Raw genomic sequence first — 10,635 nt, forward strand, 5'->3', positions numbered from 1 at the left:
ATTTCAGACGTCATCAGTCTGCTATTTGTAAAGTCACTAATATGCGTCGCAAAAAAAAAGACGTTAATATTACGCCATAGATACGTCGCTAATATGACGAGCTAAATGCATAACAAAGCTGGCGTGAATTTTGCGTCATTAACACCTCGCTATATAATATGACGTGATTAATACGTCGCAAAACTAAAGTGACATTTATGTCATAACTACATGTTAAATATGACGTGATGAACACGTCACAAACCTGACGTGAATTATACGTCATAAATATGTCACTAATAATATGACGTGATCTTAAATAGTCATGAAACTGACGTGAATTTTAAGTCATATATACGTCGTTTACATGACGTGATAACTATGTCGCAAAACTGACATGATATTCAAGTCGTTAATACATCACTAATATGACGTGATGAACACGCCACACAATTGACGTGAAATTACCCTCATGAATACGTCGCTAATATGATGTGATGAACATGTCACAAAAGTGACGTGAAATGTACGTGTTAAATACGTCGCTAACATGACGTGATGAACACGTCACAAACTGACGTGAAATTCACATCATAAGTACATCGCTTACATGTCGTGATGAACATGTCACAAAACTGACGTGAAATTCACGTCACAAATACATTGCTCATATGACGTGATGAACACGTCACAAAACTAAAGTGAAATTTACGTCATAAAAGTTGTAAAACGTAAAAACGTCATAAATACGTCGCTAATATGACGTGCTCCTAAATAGCAATGAAACTGACGTGAATTTACATTTCGTTTACATGACGTGATAGTTAAATATGTTCCAAAATCGACTTGAAATCGAAGACGTAGATACGTCGCTGATATTATGACGTGATGAACACGCCCCAATACTGACGTGAAAATTACGTCATAAATACGTCGCTAACATGACGTGATGAACACGTCACAAAACACGTGAAATGCACTTCATAAATACATTACTAACATGACGTGACGAACACGTCACAAAACGTGAAATTAATGCCAAATATACATCCCTAACAAAACGAGATGAACACATCACAACACTGAAGTGAAGTATTAAATTATCGCTAACATGACGTAATACGTCGCACAACTGGAATGAAATTTACGTCAAACATACGTTGCTAATATGACGTGATCAATACTGACGTGAATTGTACGTAATAAATACGTCTATAATATGACGTGATGAACACGTCACAAAACTGACGTCAATTATACGTTATAAATACGCCCATGATATGACATGATGAACACGTTACAAAACTGGTGTGAATAATACGTCACAAATATGTCCATAACATGACGTGATGAACGTGTCACAAAACTAACGTGAAATTCATGTCATAAATACATCGCTAACATGACGTCATGAACACGTCACAAAACTGACATGAAATTCACGTCATAACTAGAGCACTTGCATAGGAGACCCGTTCGAGCACATGTATCCCCCGAACCCGTCTCCCATACTATAATATGGCAACTGTCGCATAATACAATAAAATGCAACGAGAAATGAGGCTAGTGTATAGCACGTCATTCAAGTAACATGATATGTCATCCTATAAAACTTTGAACAATAAGAGCGCTGGCAATGAAAACTTCTGTTACCTATAACATGGCTTGACACTAACTTTTTTGTTTGGTGGCCCGATGGGGCCACCAAAATCCTAAATTTCCAATTTTTGGTGGCCCGAGTGAAAAATTTGGTGTCCCGAAAAACTAGAAATGTCGCTACAGCGACTGGTTATACCCCCGCCAAACAACATTTCATAAGCTTTGGTCAAAAAATTGAGGAAGTAGTTAAACCCGCAAGATCTTTCCTTGATCTTCTGCCATTAATATGCCGTTACCATGGCAACGTACTTTCGGGTACTGTCGAAAAATGCGTCTCGCACATCTACAACCAAAGGCACACATCTGTACCAAGTTTCATGGAAATTGGGCAAAAACTGAGGAAGTAGTTTGCAACACAAAATTTTTCATCATTTTGGCTCATAATATGTGAGCTGTTACCATGGCAACATACTTTTTGTCACTGTCAAGAAATGTGTCATGCTGACCTATATCCTAAGACAAACATTCAATATGAATTCCATGAGAATTGGAAGAACACTGATGAAGCAGTTTTGCCATGAAGCATTTTGCCCTATATTTTACCAATAACATGCCGTTACCATGGCAACGCACTTTTTGCCACTGCGGAAATATATGTGTCTCCCACATTAACATATTCAGATGAACCTCTGTACCTAATTTCATAAAAATTGATCAAAAACTGTGGGAGGAATTCGCAACGCAAGATTTGTACCCATTTTGCCCATAATATGCCGTTACCATGGCAACGTACTTTTGGGTACTGTCAAAAAATACGTCTTGCACATCTGTGCCAAGTTTTATGGGAATCGGTTGAAAACTGAGGAAGTAGTTCGCGACGCAAGATTTGCAACGGACCGACCGCCCGACCGACCGCCCGACCGACCGTCCGCTGATTCCTATATACCCCCTTCAAACTTCGTTTGGCGGGGGTATAAAAACCAATAAAAAACATTAAAAGTCCTTTTTTTTTTAATGAGTCAAATATTTAAGATTTATGATAGTAAGAATTAGAAGTTGGACATATCTACTCATAAATAAACTTCAACAAACTTGCAACACTCACTCTCAGGCATTCATTCAGTCCTTTTCATCCATCCTTTGAACAAATTTAACTGCTAATTTCCGGCGCAAAAAGTTACGAATTTATTGACTTATACTTTTCAAAATATTTTGGTGGCCCGAGGCGGGCCACCAAATTTGCCCTTTTTTTAAATTTGGTGGCCCGACTTTCATTATTGGTGGCCCCGGGCCACCGGGCCACCGTTAGTGTCGAGCCCTGCCTATAATAACTCCCCTTTAACCTCAATAGCAAGTTTTAACAAAATCGGACAAGAAATGTGGCTGATAGAGCATGTTAGAGAAGTGAGGGCACCACCACCACAAACTGTTGTGTCCCACATCCATGTACATGAAGAGTTTGTTCGCAAAAACCGATGAGTCCATTTTTGATGATTTTGAAGTACGGTCTCGGTCATAAAGTACGAAATAATACCGTTTAAATGACATATTGGTCCCTCCATATAAAGGTATTTTTTTTGAAGTTATGGTCACAAGAAGCAAATGTTTTCTTATTTTTCTCTTTATTTTTCCTGACCTTTAATCGCAAATATTTCCATTTGGCAAATATGGACTTATCGGTGTTTGCTAACAAACACTTCACAGTGTAGTCATGTAGAATGACCATCCGTTCACCGATCCTTGGCAAGTCTGTATAAAATCCCATGAGAAATGAGGTTACATGTATTATAGCACATACAAGAAATATGATATGGTACCCTTAAAAGTCGGAACAATGAAGGCGCTGTCAATGGAAACTTTTGTTACCTAGAATAACTCCCCACAAACCTCCATAGCAAGTTTGAATAAAATCTGACGAGAAATGTGGCCTATAGAGCGTATACAAGAAATGTGACATGTGACAAGAAATGGGACACGGCGTCCTCAGTGTCGGAACACCGAGGACGCCGTTACCACAAAACGTTGAATGTGTCCTTCATGTAGAATGACCACCCATACACCGACCTTAGCAAGTCTGAGTAAAATCCAGTGAGTTGCAATCAAGTTATTGCCTAATTTAGAGGTTTTGCAAATGTTTTACCCATTATAAGTTTGAATCCAATTATGAATATCTTATAGGTTAATGTTTTTACTTGTTGCCACTCGCTTTTGAATATTAGATAGGCTGTCATGAATATTCATGATCGATACAGAAACAAAAACAAAGGGTATTGTCTATTATACCATGCAGTAGTAAATGGTTCTGCGTGATTTTTTTTTCTCCTTTTTTCTCTAAAGCGCCATGTCACTACTTTTCTTTTCAGTTGTTGTTGTTTTCTTTTTCTTGAGCAAAATATTTTTGGTATATTAAGATAAAGAATTTTATGTGTAGATCTGTAATTGATGTTACATTGTATTCGTATTCATATGCGTTGCATTATGCGGTGCATGGTGTTTTGTTTATTAAAATCATACATGTTCCCCATATATCTGTTTTCACGTTGGTTAAGTTACCGCTGCTGTTCGCGTTTGCTTCACTTCCGTTGTCGATTCAAAAGCTTGAAAAGAAAGCCAAACAAAGAGCACACACTATACAGGGTGAGCGTATGTATCTTAGAAAAACAAACAAACAGACAAACACAAACAAACACAAACAATGGAGCATGCACGCACGCGTGAAAAAAACAAAAAAACAAAACAAAACAAAAAACGAGGACGTGTCTCCGATGACCAAACTGTGTAAATAAGTGCGACGCACTAGCCAATCACAGGCGAGACACTGCGCCGCACAGTGGGCCAGAATGAGCTCAAAGTGCGCCAAAATTATATCCCATGGTTTCTTTTTACCCAAATTTGGTGTCTACGGGTAATTTGGGGCGTAGAATTGATTGAATATAATTTAAAACTCATATGACGTCACTGTGATGCTGATTTTTCATTGGCTACCAAAAATCGGTCTGTAAATGACGAATAAAGTAGTGCAAATCTTAGGCTGTTTTATTTTCTTTAAAGGTGAATTTGAAAAGGGTTTCATTTATCTTTTCACATTCACTGACACTGCTTATCTACTATCATTGAATACAATATACTTACATAATTGGCCACAGAAAGTGTATAAACATTCGGCGATCGAATTCATGCTGCGCGGGAAGTTCCATATTACACACGTACTGCAAAATAATACTGTTGTCCGTGTAAATTAGAATAAGTTTATGATGTACGCTGTACTTTTGGGTGAATTTCTTCACTCTATTCTAGCAGGACATAAATGTGTGATATCACATCAATCTCTCTACTTTATAAACTTAGGCTAGGCCTATGCCATATCAATTTATACAAGCGCAACACTCGAAAAACCATTTTGTCCAATTTTACTGGAAAGATAACAATTTGTGAAGTCAGTAATCAGGAGAATGAAAGGTTATGACTTAATAACTAAGAATGAGTCTGCCGTGTATAAAGGTTTACTTGAAAAAGCTATAACAAAAGATTTTTTTTTTAATGAAAAATCTATCGGAATCACTATCATGTGAAATTATAAATTCATCCCCATTCCACAAGGATTTTTTTTTCTCATCAGTCAGTCGTGGGAAGCATTTTTTTTTTTTTTTTTTGCTTCCGGCAACCCACCTAAGTATATGGGATCACAATCTGATGAATCTGACTTGTATTTGTCGCCTATCAGATCAATGTCAGACAGGTCGGGCATGATCCCATGAGGCAAGATCGTCCGATGAGGATCACGCGAGCAATGTCTGACATTGACCTGATAGTCGACCGACACAGTCGGATTCATCAGACTGCGATTCGATACACTTTGGTGAGCGGCCGGATAGCAACAGACTTTGCTTCCAAAGAGTAACCGATGAGAATAGAATATCTGTGTTTAGGTGTATAACGTTCTAGCTGCATATGTCAAGAGTAGGATCGACGTATATAGGTGTCCATACAGTATGTATCGCAGAGGGAATAGCTTGTTTACAGCAGTGGCTATGACAATATGGACAATAATATGGCTATGACCTTGGTTATGTGCAATTATGTACTCTTTTATCTTTGAAAGAAGGGTCTTTTAGGTGCCGGAACTAGCCCTATTCATATATTTATAACTCTGTTTACCTCTTATTCAGTGTTAATCACGTTTGCGGGCCTTTAACGTGCAAGAAAAAAAAATGAATTAAAATATAATGCCGCCCTCATGCGGCGCCGTATGATAACAGAATTCCTAAGCGGCTGTCAGGTCCAAAATATACGTAATGTGCCGCGGAAAATCGGCTCTAACACAAAAAGTGGCAAAAGGTGGCAGCCAAATCTGGTATCAGCTTAAAGCTGAGACATCAGGAAATGTTGTGGGAATAGAATTTAGTTGGAAATCAGTGGCTATCTTAACTTTCATTCAAATCTAAACTTTCATTTGGATATATTAAAAAAGACAAATAATTACCCTCTTTTCAAGGATATTTACCCGAAAATACTCATGAAGATTAAGTTTCTTTGCATTTTTATGGCATTCATAACGTAAGATAAACTCTGAGAAATATGTGGGTGAAATTACAGGTTGATATCTCAAAAACTATATGTCGAAATGACGTATTCATTAAAGAGGTTACAATTTGCTTTGAAACTCTTAAAATGTTGTATTTTGCTACTTCAGGTAGGAAATATAATATCCCTCTAATGTACATATCTGATTTGAATATTTAAATGAAATATTCTTCAAAGTATTTCCTCTCAAGAGCGCATGTCAAAAATTAAAAAATCCCAAGTGCCCAAAATGATTTTGTCGCACTTTGGTATCTCTCTGGCGCACTTTGGTATCTCTCTGGCCCACTGTGCGCAGTAGCAACACTGGGCATACCGGCGCGGCTTTCGAAAGAAGATCGAAACTGACGAGGGCGATCCAATAGGGTGTTTAGAATTCCATTTCGACAGGAAAAGCTTAGCCCCATACCGTGAAATTTAGTGTGGATATAGAGAATATATCAGATTCTATTTCTGCAAAATCGACGAAAAATGATGGTCAAAATATATCTGTACCTCGACTAGGATGGAATTTGCATGCTCTTGCGACTTTTGCCTGTAACCATGGTCGCGGGTCACATATGGTAAGTTCCAAGTTTTATGGAGATACCTTCAGCCCTTTCCGAAATATGAGGGGAAATTGTAATCTCCACATTTTAGATTTGCTTTTCACCTCATGACCCATAACCTTCCCTTGTCGATCTTAATCTTCTTCTAGTACATGACGTATACACTTGGCTTCATGAAAATACATGAGGGCATTGCAGAGATAAAAGGATAAGGGTAAAATGAATGTTAGCATTTGACCTTGGCCTTTGACCTTGAGTGTGTGCACTCAATTGTCGAGAGGCACAAATTTGTCCACTCTATGTCAAGTTTTGTTTGGATACCTAAAACAGTTCTCTAGTTACAGCGACAACCCCCCCCCCAAAAAAAAAAGTCTTCGACGACACTTCGTGGCGATAAAAAGCTAAATTTATTAGTCTTTTTTTCTATCTGGAGGAGAAGCAAACCAACAAGCATGACAAGAGACCTTGCAGTGATAGCACACTACGAAATACACTGTACAGGTCTTGCTCTATCCCTTTCTGCAATTCAATTTGAAAACAGAAGAAAGTTATCGTTATATGAACTCAGAAGGGCCAGTCTCCCGTATTCATGGGCAACCTGAGAACTGCATTCTTTTTAATAGCCTGCTGAGTTACCAAGGCTTTACTGTTGGAGCGTTAAAACGTTACTCCTGTACTGCAATCTTAACCAAGGATTGTTTCAAAAGGATGAGTGACAAATTCAACTCCACTCAGTAGGCTGTACAGGTGGCACTTGTAGTATCTGCCAAATACCCTGTCAGCGGTCTTTCCAAAGCTATCCAACACAAACCTACGGAATCAAGGTCCTTTCTCACCTGCTGATTTAAAGTACCCAACAGCCTACAAGCTATCAAATCCATTTTCACATTTGACACCTTTATCTAGTGAAGACAATGATTTTCTTGACTGGGTGCAGGACCAGATATCAGGCCTCATTAGCTGTCGAAGTTATTCTCAAACAGGGGCGTCACCAACTTTTTTTTTTTTCAAGGGGGATGCGTTTTGACACTAAATAACAAGATTTTTTGGACAGACATTGGGAATATAGGAAGCTCTCAATCCCTAGACTTTTACTGTTTTTTTGAGGGAAACCAAGCGGGGAAACAGCACCGGCGTAAAATAGCTAGGATTTCATCCTTTTTTTTTTTGGGGGGGGGGGGGGGGCTGGAAGTGCCGGTTGCCCCTCCCCCTCCTTCCACGGTGAGAACTTTTTGCATTTTGATGTTGTAAATGGTGCAGTTTGATGCATGTTTTGCTTGTTTTATCGACTTGAAACAGTCCCACTTGTGTAAGGTAGCAGTACATTTTGATGGAAATTGTTGTCGAACAATGTGCCTATCATTTCAATAAACTTTTTGTATTGATTCTTACACTGATGTCATGAACGCGACCGAGCCCGAGCACGCGGAGCGAGCGAGGGGGTAGGGTGTGGGAGGGGCCAACCCCCTCCCACGGTTAGAACTGAAATTGCAATTTGATGTTGTAAATGGTGCAATTTGATGCATGTTTGTTTTATCGACTTGAAACAGTCCCACTTGTTTAAGGTAGCAGTACATTTTGAAGTAAATTGTTATTGAGCAATTTGCCTGTAAATGGTATAATTTAGATAAACTTCTAGTAATAATTCTTACACTGATGTCATGAACGCGACCGAGCCCGAGCAAGCGGAACGAGCAAGGGGGGAGGGGGGGGGAGGTTGTGGGAGGGGGTTGTCCCCCCTATAAATGGATTATGGAATGACGGTGTGAAACGACAAATGATACTGGCAGCAATATCAGGAAAATGACATAACGACTACACCCATGCACGAGCGAGAGGAACGAGCGAGCTTGAAAATTTTGACATTTTACAGTCCAAAAACTGCCGTTTGTAGCCATATTTTTTTGCTTTGGAAATTAAGGGAATATACAGTACTGGTTTAGGTAAGGATTCATGTTTTGAACATTCCTGAGTGAGATAATGAAAAGCCTCTTATGAGATATGAAAGAGCATGTAATTTTAAGAAGGATTCAACGTTTATTTGATGAAAATTGGTTTTCAAATGGCTGAGATATCCCTAAAGGTGTTAATAATAAAAGGCGACATGCCCCAACTTTATCAGTATCTCTTTGTTTCACCTTGTTTTTGGATATCTCAGCCATTTCAAAAAAGATTTTCATCGAATAAACTTTTGATACCCCTTAGAACTGCATGCTCTTTGACATCTCATAGAGTGGTTTCTGAATATCTCACAAAACGTTAAAAGCTAAATCTTCACATCGACCAGAACTGTACATACCCCTTAAGGGGGGTGGGCGCACCTGGCGTTTGTAACTATATTTTTTCGCTTTGGAAATTAAGGGGGGGGGGCACCGGGCGCAACTGCCCGCAATTACTGGCAGCAACTTCAGGAAAATGGTATTACGAATAAATGCGAGCGAGCGGAGCGAGCGAGCTTGAAAATTTTGACATTTTACAGACCAAGAACTGCCGTTTGTAGCTATATTTTTTCGCTTTGGAAATTAAGGGGGGGGGGGGCGCACCGGGCGCAACTGCTGGCAATTACTGGCAGCAATATCAGGAGAATTTAATGCGAGCGAGCGGGGCGAGCGAGCTTGAAAATTTTGACATTTTGCAGTCCCCAATAAAACTGCCGTTTGTAACTATATTTTTTCTCTTTGGAAATTAAGGGGGGGGGGAGCACCGGGCGCAACTGCCCGCAATTACTGGCAGCAACGTCAGGAAAATGGTATTACGAATAAATGTGAGCGAGCGGAGCGAGTGAGCTTGAAAATTTTGACATTTTACAGTCCAAAAACTGCCGTTTAAAGCTATATTTTTTCGCTTTGGAATTTGCAGGGGGGGGGGGGGGGGATACGCCCGGTGCGCCCCTCCCCTGGATCCGCCACTGGTAGTCAAGGGTGTGAGTTTATGTTAATAACTGGGGGAGGTATATATGACCAGCGAGGTGGCGTCCGAAGTGACCAAGCGGGGGAAGGATGTCCAAAATTTGCACTTTAGAGCATCCCCTAATTGTGCGTGTTTGTTTGTGTATGTGTATTATATACATGGAAAAGTTAGGAATTAGCCAGGTCAAGTCTTTTTAATGGGAATGCAAGACATTTTTACATCGACTAGTGTGTAAAGCAACACTGCAAAATCAATGATCTAGCTTTAATATAACGAAGCGTAAGGTACAAAGGTGTACATTCTACATAACATTGCGCAACATTGTAGCGACTCTTTTGGCCGTTCGGATGTTCTGAGTACACTGCGCACATCCTGCTTATATGCAGAATGCCAACCAGGAATCACGCTGAATCATATTTTTTTTTTTTTTTTGGTCGGGTCCGGGCTTTTTGAACAATGTTTCACACTATATACCTATCTAATTATGGTTAAAAGAAATCATAGAAAAATATCTTTTTTCTTGATCACCCTTTCATTCAAAAGCAGTTTACTAACATATGAATTACCATTTTGGCAAGTCTTTTTTTACCAGCGGATTGGGAGGGGGGCGCACCCCCCCCCCCCCTCCGTAGTTACGCCACTGCTTTTGGGTGAAATAATTTGACAGATTTCTAACAAAAAAGCAAGAAAATCTTTTCATCGCGGGAATTATGATTATGTGGGGTGGAGCAAATGGTGCGCTTGCCTTCCAATATTTTTATGGGGGCAACATTTTTTGTTTTCTTTGAATAGCAAGAAAATCTTCTCATTTCGGGAATCATTAATTATGGGGGGGGGGGAAATTAAAATATGCTTACCCCTCCAATATTTTTATGGGGGCAACTTTTTGTTTTTCTGTCAAAAAAAAAAAAGGTAAGAAAATCTTCTTGTCTCTGGAATTATAGAGGGGGGGGGGGCGGGTTTTTTTTTTTAATGATGCTAAGGCTCGCTCTTGGGCTGGCATTTTCGATTGGTCAGA

The sequence above is a fragment of the Diadema setosum genome, chromosome 6 (genome assembly GCF_964275005.1).
Source record: "Diadema setosum chromosome 6, eeDiaSeto1, whole genome shotgun sequence".
Taxonomy (NCBI): domain Eukaryota; kingdom Metazoa; phylum Echinodermata; class Echinoidea; order Diadematoida; family Diadematidae; genus Diadema; species Diadema setosum.